Source organism: Anabrus simplex, chromosome 3 (assembly GCF_040414725.1).
Source record: "Anabrus simplex isolate iqAnaSimp1 chromosome 3, ASM4041472v1, whole genome shotgun sequence".
Classification (NCBI taxonomy): Eukaryota; Metazoa; Arthropoda; class Insecta; order Orthoptera; family Tettigoniidae; genus Anabrus; species Anabrus simplex.
The window spans coordinates 308,452,967-308,468,837 of NC_090267.1; the positions used below are offsets into that span (position 1 = coordinate 308,452,967).

The following is a 15,871-nucleotide window of genomic DNA, read 5'->3' on the forward strand; positions in this document are numbered from 1 at the left end:
TTTAACTTTTTCGTGTATGGAAAACTGCATTGTAAGTAAGACATAATGGGCTCCATTTTTGACAGGAGTGACGGTTCAGGCACCATATCCATTTCTTCCGACTTGGTCTACTTTTCTAAAAATACCTGCACTCCTGATAAGCTGGCGTACTTCTACATAGTCTATAATAATCTGGAAGAAATACGATTTCATTGGTGAAAAAATTAAAATCGGTTGAGTGGTTTCCGAATTAGCCTCCAAATACAAACTCTCAAATTTCTCTCTTCGCAATATTAGTATAGATTAACACAGCTACGACAAAATAATCGAACAGCTGGGCAAAATACAAATCCTATTTTACTTCTTGCTCTTTTAATCTCATGTCAATTTGAGATTGTCATAGGGCATAAACTACCCTGTAAGTGATTTTTAAAAATAAAAGGATACATGGTTTTGAAGAGAACAGATTGGCTTAAAGACGCAAAAGTTGCTTCGAATCGAACTGAAGTAAAATAGCCTCTTTATGGATGACAAAATCATAGTAGAAAAAAATCTTGAAAATCACAAAAAGCAGAGTTGCACAATTCAACTCATTCAATGAACTGTAGTCTTGTTTCACCAGTTTTTTTTTTGCTTTACGTCGCACCGACACAGATATGTCTTATGGCGACTACCGACGATGGGATAGGAAAGGCCTAGAAAGTGGAAGGAAGCGGCCGTGGCCTTAATTAAGGTACAACTCCGGCATTTGCCTGGCGTGAAAATGGGAAACCACGGAAAACCATCTTCAGGGCTGGCAACAGTGGGGCTCGAACCCACTATCTCCCTATTACTGGATACTGGCCGCACTTAAGCGACTGCAGCTATCGAGCTCGGTGTTTCACCAGTTGTAGTAGGGCTTAGCATCTAGTTAGTTCTCTCTCTCCGTCTCTCTCTTTCTCTCTTTCTCTCTCTCTTACACACACACACACACACACACACACACACACACACACACACACACACACACACACACACACACACAAAGAGAGTACACCAAGTTTTTATTCCTCTTTACAGCGCTCTCAACTTGTGAAATGCGTATGGCGAAAACCGAGAACAGCTTGAGTGGCATTACTTCCACTTTCTTTTACAAGGTTTGTATCTTTCATAATTCTTGTTTGATATTTTGTAATGGACTCCTGTTCATTAAACGACTTAACGGCATTGGTATGCGAGGTCTACGAGTCACTCATTCTTCCACCTTTGATGTTGACTGTTGTCCTAAGAGGCCGAACATTAGGTCATCGGCCCTTTCCCACCTCCCATTGCCGTAACTCTCATTACCCGATATCCTTAAGCTTAAGTTGAAATTCTTCCTATTTCAACCATGGGACTACTAATGCTGTCAAAACCGAACGAACACGCAATTATATTCTGATTTAGCTGTGTCCGCAATAATTATAAACTGTACAAGACAGATGATTTGAAATGAACTCATACTCACTAAATTAGCCCGCACTATCATCCGAAAAGAGACCGACTAAGACCGCGTACACGGACAACTAAACCAAATGCTTGTTTAGCTCTGGTCGATAAGAGACGGAGACGGCGCAGGTATTAACCATGCGATGACAGAAAATGACGGGTTACGTTGTTACAAAGTTATTTATACCACAGTACAATATTTAGAGTCCTAATTACTTACGGAAAAGTCCGAGAAAACTAGCTACGAAAAGATATATAAAATTACACATTACTGGCCAAACCTGGCAGCTGATTGTCAGAGACTGTCAGCATAATACCTTAGGGTACGTCCAAGATGCACGCTGGTTTTCTGAGTCAGACAGTCGGCGCCGAGTCGGCATAAGTATATCCTTTGTTGCTAAGCGGGACTGGCCATACTGCACCTGCGCGCAGGAAGCCTGCGCACTGGTAGTCTGACTCAGATGTTTACCGGAATGAATAGTTCATTTTGGTTTCAGACAACCTGCCGCGCAGACTGTTGATTTTCGTGTTGAGTGTGTTTGACATTTTGTTAATGATGGATATCGAGGATTTGATTTCAAAAGTTCAAATTAATTCTCCGATATGGGAATTAAAGGTCATTCCAATAGGAACATCGTCTATGGCTGTTGGAGAAAGATTTCTACAGAAATGAAGTAAGTATGTAACTGTGGAAAAAGGTGTTTGTATTCCCCGTAAATAGATCTTAATTCATTAATTGAATGTATATCACTTCTCATTCGTTTTAACTTGGTTGTAACATTATCACTTAGCAGCAATGGAGCTGCAGCCTGTTCTCTTGTTAGTTCCATGCTACAATGATCAGTTGTATCTTGTATCTCATATCTTTTCTTTTGTGGCAGCTCTGTCTGCGCTGACAACCAGCTTTCTTAATGGCCACATCCCACCTGCCGCTGGGAGTCAGTTAGCGCCGACTGTCTGACTAAAAAACCAGCGTGCATCTTGGACGTACCCTTAAATTACCACCACCTATGCTCAAAGATTACACGGTCTAATCCTGGCGCGGTTAGTTGGTATTAAAAACCTTGGGACATGTGTTTGTAGGTATAGGCTACTGGCACGTAAAAATAATTATCTCCAGAGGAAAACTGTTACTGTCAGCACTGGCTGCGGTGCACAAGGATTACAGGGTTAATAGCAGAAATTCTGATGCCAATATGATAACCAATACAGATAACAACTGCTTTGAATATAATCTAACAGAATACCATCCATGATAAATTGGGAGATGACTGAAATAGTTTTTCAAACAATAGCATCTACCACCCATTACGATATTTTTCAAGTGTTGTCCACATCTGGAAGATTCGCACAGAACTTATATCAGAATTTGGACGGTTAAGCAGTATATTTTCTGAAGCAGCTTATCGTAAGAATTTTTATGTTTTCAAGAAACAAGTCGTAAGTTTGGCAGGCAAGTTGCAGATACAATGGAATGCAGGGGATATCGTCTCTTTGTCTGCGTCTTCGTCCCCCACCCACAGGCGGTATTTCGATTATTATTATAGGAAATGTTGAGTTATTTCTTTTTATTACGGCTGTTAGCCCTTACAAGAACAAAATGTTTATGAATATACGACAATGAGTGTTAAATAGCAAGTATCCGAATAATTTTCTGTACGTGTCAAGGGACAGAAAGTTTCCATTCCGTAATGTGTTGATCACTACTTTTTAGATGTTAAAAACCTTCCTCAAAAAGCCCCAAGGGTCGTCGATATCTGCTGCAGGTGTGACAATCACCTGTGTTTGAATCAATGTCTTCTACAACACATGACTACGACGTTGAGCAATCCCATTTTGCACTACTGTATCTCATGTAGCACCTTTCCTGTGATCTTCCGGTGCGCTTTATAATGATTTCAAATTTGAATTGTCTACGCTAGAATATGCGTTCTCCACCACATACAAATGATACATTTACAGTACTATCGAGCCGACGCTTTTCTTTTGATATTCAAAGAGAACAGAGCATTAACTAAGAATACATATTTTTCTCTTTTCTCATCTTCGCTTATAATGTTTTGAAGTGCCAATTAGTAGTAGTATTTTAAGCAATGGATCAAGTCATAATTTCTTTCTACATGTCGCAATGGATTTATCTTAGCCTTACAAACAGAATATAACAATAATAATAATAATAATAATAATAATAATAATAATAATAATAATAACAGATACAAGATCTGGTGGATTGTGTAAACGTGGTCCATAGATGACCTTAATGAAATAAATAACTAACTAAATGAATGAACAAATAAATAAATAAATAAATAAATAAATAATGGTTTTACGTTCCGCTTAGTACTTTTACGGTATTTTCAGACCCTAAAAATTAAGCAAAATAGCTTGCTAGCAAATAAAATTCTCCTAGGTTATTCACCGACAAGGATTTTCCTTGTTTAAGATGAGCAAAGGACGCCACCTCTTGCTTGTCAGTTCATGCATGTTTGGCTAATCTGAAAGCTAATTTTCAAAAATTTCCGGAAGCCATTAGAACCGGACGCAAGAGGCATTTAGCTTTGTGGAGTCCGGTGGGATTAAATCAGAAGTGAAGCCCTCCAATGGAATTGGTGACGGGTGCCAACAATGTCACAGATAACTAGGCAGGCTGCTGAAGCAACACGTCAGATTGGACGGAAAATACTAATACTGCCAACGAGCTGAAAGGCGCGGTAGGGGATGCAACAAATTTGAAATCTAAATGACCCACTTGAATTTTTCCCGCATTATATCGTGTGAACTTTAAATCTTTCAGTACAAAACGTATCTAATGAAACAGAATCAGTTTATTATTCAATGAATTGTGAAACTGTTGGTAGTTAATTTACTAATAAAAAATGGCGTGTGGCTATTAGTGCCGGGATGTGTCCGAGGACGACTTCGGCTCGCCAGGTTCAGGTCTTTTGATTTGACTCCCGTAGGCGACCTGCGCGTCATAATGAGGATGAAATGATGATGGAGACGACACATACACCCAGCCCCCGTGCCAGCGGAATTAACCAATGATGGTTAAAATTCCCGACCCTGCCGGGAATCGAACCCGGGACCCCTGTGACCAAAGGCCAGCACGCTAACCATTTAGCCATGGAGCCGGACAATTTACTAATGGTATGTGAGCATAAATAATGGACAATTTAAATGATACTACTGTACGATCTCGATTCACTAGAAATATCAATCGGACTAACTTTTCCACAAACCGTAAAACTCCTTGAGTAAAATATCTAGAAAATGTGTACTATTATCAAACGAAAGCTTTATATTCCGCAGAGATACGAAGTTAAATTACACACCATATACTGCCAAAAGTTTCCGGACTGATGCCCTTTCGCGAGTTACCTGTGATACCGTTTCTAGTAAGACAGTGGTCCGCCTTTTGCTGCTATCACGGATACAATTCTTCTGCGAAGGCTGTCCACCAGGTTTTGGTGTGTGCCACAGGAATTAATTTCCATTCTTCTTGAAGACTCTTGGGTAGATCGGAAGCAGTTCGTGGGCGTTGTGGTCTCGCTCGCACTCGGAGTTCCAACTCATACCAAAGATGCTCGATAGGGTTAAGATTGTGGTTGTGGACAGGCTAATCCAGTTCTTTAGCCCTCATGTCATCAAACCATAACATTTTTTTTTTTTTTTTTGCTACTTGCTTTACGTCGCACCGACACAGATAGGCCTTATGGCGACGATGGGACAGGAAAGGCCTAGGAGTGGGAATGAAGCGGTCGTGGCCTTAATTAAGGTACAACCCCAGCATTTGCCTGGTGTGAAAATGGGAAACCACGGAAAACCATTTTCAGAGCTGCCGACAGTGCGGTTGGAACCTACTAACTCCCGAATACTGGATACTGGCCGCACTTAAGCGACTGCAGCTATCGAGCTCGGTCAAACCATAACTATAGACGCTGCTGTATGCACTCGGGCATTTTCATGTTGAAACAGAAATAGACTCTCTTCGAACTATTACCATAATGTGTGAAATCCAAAATTGTCTAGAACTGTTTCACACCCACTGGTCTTCGCGCTCCATGAACAAGAACTATAGGACCATGATAAACAGTCCCATGATAACGCCTCCATCAAACTTCACAGTTCGTAGTACACACTAATAATCAGAAAGGTGGCGTTCACCTGGCATCCTCCTTACCCGTCCGTCAGATTGCCAGAAAACTTGCCTCCATTGTTCAGGAGCCCACTGGCGCAGTTCTTTACACCACCTTATCCGACGGCGGGCACTGATGTCAGTGAAGTTCGGTCTGTGCGAAGCTGCACGGCAACGAATACCCAATTTGTACACCTCTCGGCTAACAGTTCTGGTTCTGGTGGTGTTACCGGGCACACTTTGGAACTCAGTGTGGATTCTTCCAACTGACGATATGCAGGTTTGTCGCACTACTGTCTTCATTACTCGCCGGTCCCTGGTTGTGCTGTTGTCGCTCCCTGTAACGTCCACATTACAATGGCATCACTTACTGCTGATCGAGCAATCTTCAGGAAGATCGAAATTCCCTGTACTGACTTGCCGGCAGTAGCCGCGATTGGGAATTAAAAGTGCGGGGGCAAAAACTTTTTTTTTTTTTTTTTTGCTATTTGCTTTACGTCGCACCGACACAGATAGGTCTTATGGCGACGATGGGATAGGAAATGGCTAGGACTGCGAAGGAAGCGGCTGTGGCCTTAATTAACAGACATAGCATTTGCCTGGTGTGAAAATGGGAAACGACGGAAAACCATCTTCAATATTGCCGACAGTGGGGTTCGAACCCACTATATCCCGAATGCAAGCTCACAGCTGCGCGCTCCTAACCGCACGGCTAACTCACCCAGTGGCAAAAAAATATACAGACAACAAACTACCCGGGTTTGTGGGATATAGTGGGCGGGGGGGTTTATATAAATCAAAACTGTAAAAAAAAAAAAAAATGAAAAGCTACAAAATATTGTTTTTGATGCTCTCTGGGCGAATTTCGACAGAGAGGTAAAGGTTGACAGTTTACCAACTTCAGTGCGGTAATAATTGTTCAAGATTTTGATTCAATACTTATACAATAAAACTTTCAAAGGAACAATATTAGACATTTTTTTACAATTAAAATGAAGTACGGTGTGATTACACAATTAAAATCATTTAGTATTTGACTACACACTAAAAAACTCACTGACAAAGAGACCGCCAGACTGCGACTGTGGTGCTATAGAAATCGGTTAGCCGGGACGAACGGCGTTTTGTGCGCATTTCCGCTAGTAATTTTTAATAAATGAATAAAATAAAGGAAAGAATTGGCTGAAAAGACAACAGGGCTTGTGCAAATTGCTTCTTTTAATAACTCCTAGTTTCAGCCGGCTAAAATGTAATACAAATGTAATATTTTCTCCAGAAAGTGTGTGTGTGTGGGGGGGGGGGTGGAGGCGAGTGCCCCCACGCAACCCCTAATCGCCGCTGCTGCTTATCGGGGAGGAAAGCTGTCTATATAATCATGGCACGCTGGAAGTCGCATTCTCTGGCTAATACTCTACTATGACGACAGCAAAGAAGTATCAAGGATACAGTACCTCTACCTCAACAGTAAACAAGCGATTCTGTACAAATGAACAATCAACAACACTGTCACATCTCCGGAGGCGTGAAATATAAGGAAGTCCACTTCGGCTATGTTCGGCTTTGTACAGTCAGCTGGATGCGTTTAGCAACACGGCCCGTAGTTCTCACTCATTTTTTTTTTTTTTTTTTTTTGCTATTTGTTTTACGTCGCACCGACACAGATAGGTCTTTGGCGATGATGGGATAGGAAAGGCCTAGGAAGTGGAAGGAAGCGGTCGTGGCCTTAATTAAGGTACAGCCCCGGCATTTGCCTGGTGTGAAAATGGGAAACCACGGAAAACCATCTTCAGGGCTGCCGACAGTGGAACTCGAACCCACTATCTCCCGATTACTGGATACTGGCCGCACTTAAGCGACTGCAGCTATCGAGCTAGGTCTCTCACTCATTTGACAGTCGCTCTCATCCCCCTCGTGACATGCTCTTGCATAAATCACTGTGAAATTATAAGCACATGGCACGTAGCACAATGGGTTAGCTGTAGTCTACATAAGTCTTGTCTACTATAACAGGTAAGGTTCGAATCCGGGCAGGAACGGTTTCTTATTTTTTCTCCTCGAATAAATACGCCTAAATGACGTCAGGCAACGAACACACTAAGTTTGGCCGAGCTAACTTCGATGCTAAATACTTCATTCCATTCGGACAAGGCACATCATTCACCCAAGTCAACAGAGCAAGTTGAGTCTCATCCTACATGACACTTTCAGCTTTCGTGATCAAGAGATTCGTTGTAGCGTTTCATCTAGAGCTGCTCAGAGACTGCTCGGAGCTCACATGCAGGCGACCAATTTTCCTGGATGTCCATACGCGGTCCGTAAACGATTACGAGAAGCCGGCCTCCACTGCAGAAAAACTGCCGCCAAAGAGCCTCTCTCCGATGAACAGATGTTTGATCGGTGCGGCTTTGCCGAGATGGAGTTATCGTAGTTGGGACCATGCGATCTCTGACGAGACTTCTTTCAGTTCGGCGGAGATCGGGCCGATTCATGTTTATAAGACCCGGGGGAGCCTGATACAATAAAATAGCCGAGTGTTCACGCAGTGCCGCATATTTGCGTCATGTTGGAGGTGGATATCGTCTGATGGGGCTGGATAGATGAACGTCTCACATCAGATTAATATTTGAACATTCTGCAGAGTATTATAGTTCCGAGTGTGGGAAAGCGCTATCCAGATGAGGTAGTACAGTTCGTGAAAGACAACTCTTCACAATCGATGCAAGCGGTCGTGTTCAGAGCTGGTTTTCTGAGCAGGACGCTATTGAACTGCTCAATTAGGTCTCTCGAGCTCAAGAATTGAATCCCATTGAAACGCCATATAAAGAAACACTGTCCTCACCCTCCAACACGTCCGCATGATACTTTGGAGGCATGAGAGGAGATCGCCCTCGACGAGGAATATTTAGGAAGCTTGTTGAGTCAGCACCGCGTCGGCTCCGACAGGTAGTTCAGGCCAATGGATCCTGGACGAGGCAGGCTACTCAGTCATGGTTAAAATAGTCCTTTTAGGACTAACATAATAAAAAGCGCAATGCCAGATTTCACAATGAATAGAAATACACATGTATTTGGTTAACGCAAGACTAAAAATGTTAAAAAGTAATGCGTAGAGCAATACTCGAGCCCTGGTTTTTACTTTTGAGAGTCTAGTACGCTTCCACGGTGCTAACTGGCACTCACATGAACATGCTTAATAGTGTACGGCTGTTCTCTGTTGTGCATGGCACGTAACATATTTACACCTCTACAACAGTCCTTCGAGAGCCACTGATGATGAACTACGCGATCATTGCAAGCACTCCGAGCGGAAATGCAAAGACTGTCAAAATGATGCAGTTACACAATAGAGTAACGGAGTCCAGTAAATAAAGAATTGACCGTGCCAGTATTCGAACCCTGGATTTCCTTATTGATAACCAAGGACCTTTTCCCTACACTAACACTGACACGCTGCGTCACTCGAAGTGCTTCACGTCGAGCTTCACTTGCCAGGCGTGTCCCTCACTTCACATATTTATTTAAGCATTATGGTAGTTTTTCGTCCAATTCAGTGTATTCTTTTATGTTATTCTGGCATACGGACAGTTGCACTGTGTATTGACAGTCGGATTTCATCATGAACGTGTCGTTTAACAATAAGCGATATGCATCACGTTTTGTTGTAGCTGTACCGCATCACCCAAGTACGATGATACCCGATACAACACTTCAAAATGTTTCTTGTGTCAATTTTTGATTGTTCAACTAAACATAACTGGCGTGTCCGGAAACTTTTGACAATATAGTGGATGTTCTTTGTGAATATTTTTCCGAGCACTTCCTTCGATCATAATTAAAGGAAAGTTACATTTTTATTATAAGAAAGATTAGTATGATTGTAGAATTTGCCTACAAAGGCCAAATACGAATGTTCTTTATATAATATTGCAATAACTGATGATACGTTAATAATAATAATAATAATAATAATAATAATAATAATAATAATAATAATAATATTTTTACGTCCCACTGACTACTTTTACGGTTTTCGGCGAAACCGAGGAGCCGGAATGTTGTCCTGCATGAGTTCTTCTACGTGCCGGTAAAGCTATCAACACGAGCCTGACGTATGTAAGCACCTTCAAATACCGCCGGACTGAGTCAGGATCCAACCTGCCAACTTGGGCTCAGAAAGCCAGCACCTTTTACTGTCTGAGTCACTCAAATCGGCGAAACGTTAAAATCATTCTATTTCCGATTCTCACAACGAAATTACCAATCAACTCTTCACAATCTACTATGTTGCTGACACTAACAACTTTAGCACCTAATGCCTTCTAAAACTTCTCACACCAATTTCCATCCGTCAGAGAGTGAGAAAGTTAAGTAGCTGCGCCTCCCGCGAAAGCGAACTCTTCGCATATTATAATTTAAATTACGAAGAGAACAGTTAAGTACGTTTCGCTCTATACTTCTCTCTACATTCCGCTGTGTGCACCACGTCTGACACTTCATTGAAACAAAGACGTCTGACGGTATTTCCATTCGTCCGTCCCCTTCTCCAAACAACCACTGACTATCTCGTCCTGCCTACTGACACAAGCATAAATTATGTTCCAAAGATTTGCATTTCGCCTGATGGACCATATCCGTGAAGTCCCTTGTCTAACCTATGAACATTGTGAACAACTTCGTCACTCTTAGGTCACAGGCTAGCTCTGAACATTGTGAAGGATGCTAGACTTAGGAACACCACCGGACACCACAAATGATTGGCTGAGAAGTCCACAAATACAAGTACGACCGAAAGCTGATTATGATGATGATGTTTGTTGTTTAAATGGGCCTAACATCTAGGTCATCGGCCCCTAATGGTACGAAATGAGACGAAATGCAATGACAATTTCAAAGTACAAAATTCATCCACTGACCAGAATTCAAAACGCGATGATGAAGACTGAATGGATGAATATGAATTTAAAACAATCAGTAGATCCGACCCGCTATGCCTCACCTTCCCAGAAACTACATACTGACCAAGGGACTACTTCCAAAGCACAATCCTGAATCGATGATGCTTGTTGTGTAAAGGGGTTCAAATTTCAGGTCAACGGCCCCTCATTATGGTACTTATCGCTAGTTAAGTGGAACCATGGTATTTCTCAAGCTGCGGTACTAAGCAAAGTAGCGTAAACTCACGGTGTTCCAATCATGGTACTACTAACAAGTATTGTACGTCGCACAGGTAACGCAGACCTATGGTGTTTTTCACATAATGGCGCCATTCGTAGGCAACGCAAACCCATGGTGCACCTCACATAGGTGTACTAATCACATTGCTTTTGCTATTTCCTTTACATCGCACCGACACAGATATGTCTTATGGCGACGATGGGATAGGAAAGGTCTAGGAATGGGAAGGAAGCGGCCGTGGCCTTAATTAAGGTACAGCCCCAGCATTTGCCTGGTGTGAAAATGGGAAACCACGGAAAACCATCTTCAGGGCTGCCGATAGTGGGGTTCGAACCCACAATCTCCCGATTACTGGGTACTGTACTAATCACAGAGACTCTTACTATCCCGTGGTGTTCCTCACATAGTGCGTACAATCATCACAGGCAACACAGACCCACGGTGTCGCTCATATAGTGGTACTAATCACAGGCAACGTCCAGGCCCGTGGTGTTTCTCACATAGTGGTACAAATCACAGGAAAAATAAGCCCGTGATGTTCCGCATATAGTGACACTAATCACAGGTACTGGAAACCCACAGTGAACCGCTCTCTGGTACTACTTATCACAAACCTATTGTGTACCTAACATAGCGGAACTACTCGCAAATCAAGGGGACCCATGGTGTTCCCCGCGTGATGGTACTAATCACAAGTAGTTTCATGGTTCTAATTCAATCATCCCTTGGTGGCCCGTTTTAGTCTCCTCTTACGACAGGCAGCGGATACCGTGGGTGTATTTCGTCTGCGTCCCCCACACACAGGAGGTAGCGACCGAAAGAAAGAAGCACATTATCGGAGGGATTTCTTCGCTAGTTAATATGCGGAGTTAATATAAACGGTTGTACTAATGATTTTAGCATGACTTTAAATGATAATACAAATTCCTTTAAACGCTACCTGCCACCTAACATCATTAAATGACACAAGATTACTGGCAAAGCATGTACTGAACAAATACCCGATATTATACAGTAGTCTGAGACAATAAATGTTTTACTGCTGAAGACCACAACGTGAGTCGAGGTACACAAAATTTTACGTTGATTTTTCTGTACAAGAGTTCGTCCAGGTTACGGATAAGCATATCTTCGAGAGGCCCACAATACCTCAACTCTCAGAACTAAGCCGTAGTCCATGGCTCACTTACCTGCAAACTACATAACTACAGTAGGCCTACTTAGAAAAGAAACCACCGTCGGAAACTCAATTTTTCGGCATCTTCCCCATATGGGAGAAATATTTGTTTGCAAGTTGCTTTACGTCGCACCGACACAGATAGGTCTTATGGCGACGATGGGATAGGAAGGGGCTAGGAGTGGGAAGGAAGCGACCATGGCCTTAATTAAGGTACAGCCCCAGCATTTGCCTGGTGTGAAAATGCGAAACCACGGAAAACCATCTTCAGGGCTGCCGACAGTGGGGTTCGAACCTACTATCTCCCGAATACTGGATACTGACTGCACTTAAACGACTGCAGCTATCGAGCTCGGTGTGGGAGAAATATGCCTTGTAACTCCAACGAACTTTTGCTAACTTACTTACGGACTGTCACATCGACCTACGTACCGACCATACTTGGATCAAAAAACAAGAACAATTCCTGTAGCCTATATTGAGTATTCAGCCCAAAGGCTGGTTTGACCCTCAACAGCTGCAAGATCAGCTGTCATAGATGACCTATGCATCGCTGAAGAGGCATACTAGGGAACTGAGGAGTGAGGTAGTTTCCCATTGCTTTCCTCACCGAGCTAGCAGTTGCTATTACGTATCAGTTTGCCAAGCCCATTGAAATGCACCCACCAACCGACCCTATGAACGACATTTTCACACCATTCATAACAGGGACTGGCTGCATAAGGAATGCTGGTATTAACATTGCACATAGCTACCTCAGTCATTTTCATATCGTCAAAGCTAAAGATGGGACTAAGACAGGTCAATAAAAATATCAAATTTGACGTTGCACATAGTAGAAGACACAGTCACTATTAACATTAGATTTAGCCAAGAAAAGGCACTAACAATACCCGAGACAAATCAATTGTCCCATTTATGGGCTACATATATCGTGATCATCAGTCCCGAGAACTTAACTCTGCGTGTTTAAAAACCGCATGGAAACTTTGTTGTTTGGTAGAAAAAATGAATGATATTAGTTCTCATTAACTCTTCTCTCAATATATGTATAATAATTCTGTCCTTGGTTACATACCAGAAGGAATAAGAAAACAAAATTGGCCCCACGAAGCCAGGGTATCAGTGATTCAGGGAGGACTTAAAAGGCACGAAAGACTAACATGAATTACATCACAATCCGTGATAAATTAAACGCATTGAGATATGAAGACAAGATTTCACTAATCAGATGACTTACAAAATGTGAAGTCAGATGACTTACGAAATGTGAAGATCATTTTAGGACGTCAAAGTCAGTACGTATTCAATATAAATTATTGAACTCCTTTGGATCATTCTTTAATTTCTTTCCATGGTATGTATCCTTCAAAGGTGCACATAACCTGTCACCAGGTAACATGTAGCCTACATGTGATGGCAGTGCAAAAGAAAATGAAAACATAAAGACACAAATAGCGACATACACAACTTTCTGGCGCTGGCTCTGGGTACTTCGTGTTGTTCACATTGTACTCACCAGGGTAGCACGTGAGTGCAAACTTTTGCCAAATCGCTCAACTATTATTACTCACTAGTCAGCGACTGTGTAAATGGAAAACACCATTCATGATTTTAAACACTTAAGTTATTTTATAATATATACTGAACACTTCCCGCAACACCTAACCAACGGACATTGAAGGAAGGTGGGTTCCAGAAGATTATCATCATATTGAGAAGCTTCATTTAAAAAATAAACCTCGTGCTTCTCAACCATCTGCGGTTAAAGAATGCTGTCCAATGACAGCCTTCCTTGAAACAGAATTGAGGGTAAAGTAGTAAATGCAGAATATTTCAGCACCATTAACTTGAACTTCTCTAACTCTACTTTCACACTATACCGTTCTCCCAATTTATCTTACAGGAGTGAATCAACCTCACCCCAGGTCCTAATATAAATCTCGGAACCTACAGTTATACGTGGAATCGGAACCGCCAACGAATGCCACTTTCAGTTTTGAAAATAACAATTGTATTGACTAGAATTCAAAACTGCTACCAGGCTACTCAGCTATTATATTTGCTCGAGAACCGAGCCTGGATTCATCTGAACAGTCGGCAGAAAAACAAATCACTACACCAAGATGTGGGTCATGAAACCGTGTTGGGCTCGAGTACATTTATCAGACAACCTGTAATTTGCGAGGCTAAAGTATGGAAATGTGACCTGATCCTTGAAATATAATTCCGTTGCCACACTTGCTAGGAGTAGAAATGAAAAACCGCGAGGGGAAAACCACACTCAAGTCAGCTGCCGTGGACCAAGATCGAATAACTCAACTTTCATTCGGTCTATATATCCCAACTAGCAGTTACCCGCGGCTTCGCTCGCGTGGATTTCGTAATTTTATAAAAGTAATTGTTCCTCGGTACTGTACTACGACATTAACTGAACATCCCTAAAGTATAAAAACTCATCGAAAAATTGAGTTTCATTTACTCCAGAAACTCTTTGTAAACCTCGTTTGTGGTACTCCATTATGGGGCTAAGATGACCATGTGGCATAGAACTGTACATGTGAGAAACAATCTTCTCTCAAGTCGAAAACAAACAAAAAATACTTGTTTCATTATTAAAAAGTTTCCAAATACCCATTTCCACCTCTGTAACATCTTCAGTTTTTGAGATATAAGTATCCCCATAAAAATAATTCAACCCCTTTTCAGTCCTCCCCCCCCCATCCCCACACCCACCAAAATGGATTTTCCGAAAACAAAAAATGTTTCCTTATTTTTAAAGGAGATTTCAAATACCAATTTTCACGTCTGTAATGTCTTCATCTTTTTGAGATATGTATATACTAATTTAAACAATTCACCCCCCTTTTCACGCCTTAGCGATGAAATATACAAAAATCCTTCCGTAGTGAGCACCTATACTCCAATATAAATGTACCTCCATAATTTACTTTCTTTATGTCCTGCAGTTTTGGCTCGGCGATGATGAATCAGTAAGTCAGTCAGGACATGTTATTTTATATATAGATAGATATTCTCCTCACAGAGTTAGTGTGAGAACCAAATCTTACGACGGCGGCGATTCCAATTATGGATTACAAAGTAGTAGACATTTGTTTGTGTTATGAACATTACAAGCTAACACAAATACACTGTACATATAGAAATTCATACGCACGTCCAAGGACAATGTTTTCAAATGTTAAGTTTTGTGATAGTTATTTCCACAAATAATAATGTTGTTGGTGTTAAGTCCCACTAACTATTTTTATGGTTTCCGGAGACGTCGAGGTGCCGGAATTTTATACCGCAGGTGTTTTCACGTATCGGTAAATCTACTGTCACGAGGCTGGCGTATCTGAGCATCTTCAAAACCACGGGACCGAACCAAGATCAAACCCGCCAACTTCTACCTTCTGAACCACTCAACCGACGGCGGCTATTCGAAACAACAAATCAAAGAGGTGAGTTCCTCCTAACTACATTGAAGGTACAATTTACTATTTCCATAGACTGACTGATCATTATTTTAAGGAAAATTAATATCAAGGTCATCAGTTTCATAATGGGACAGGAACCAAACATTTCAACCTCTCAGAAGAATGACGGTAACAGGCAAACTAAGGTATGACCATGAATACCGGAAAAATTAACTTTCCAGATACACAAACCTAATAGCATCGAGGTCGATTAAAAAAAGTGATCAAACTGCATTATATGAATGGTGCTTATCCGAAAACTACCCGTCGGCACACAATGGTAATTTTTTGTTAGTATATGGTTGAGTGTCGATAAATAAGAACTGCCTAAACTAACTTGAAAAACATTAGATTTCTAAATAAATTAAATGCATTAGTGCTATACCGATAAAGTATTTTGCATTTTCATTTCTGATTGATACTGGCAATACCACCATTTTATTAAAGATAAATTGACTT

The 15,871-nt window shown here is 41.5% G+C and overlaps 1 protein-coding gene across 2 annotated transcripts in view; it reads right to left on the reverse strand.

Moving 5' to 3' along the window:
• aralar1 (calcium-binding mitochondrial carrier protein aralar1) overlaps nucleotides 1–15,871 on the reverse strand; it is a 404,690-nt gene that overhangs the window by 339,170 nt on the left and 49,649 nt on the right. The window lies entirely within an intron of this gene.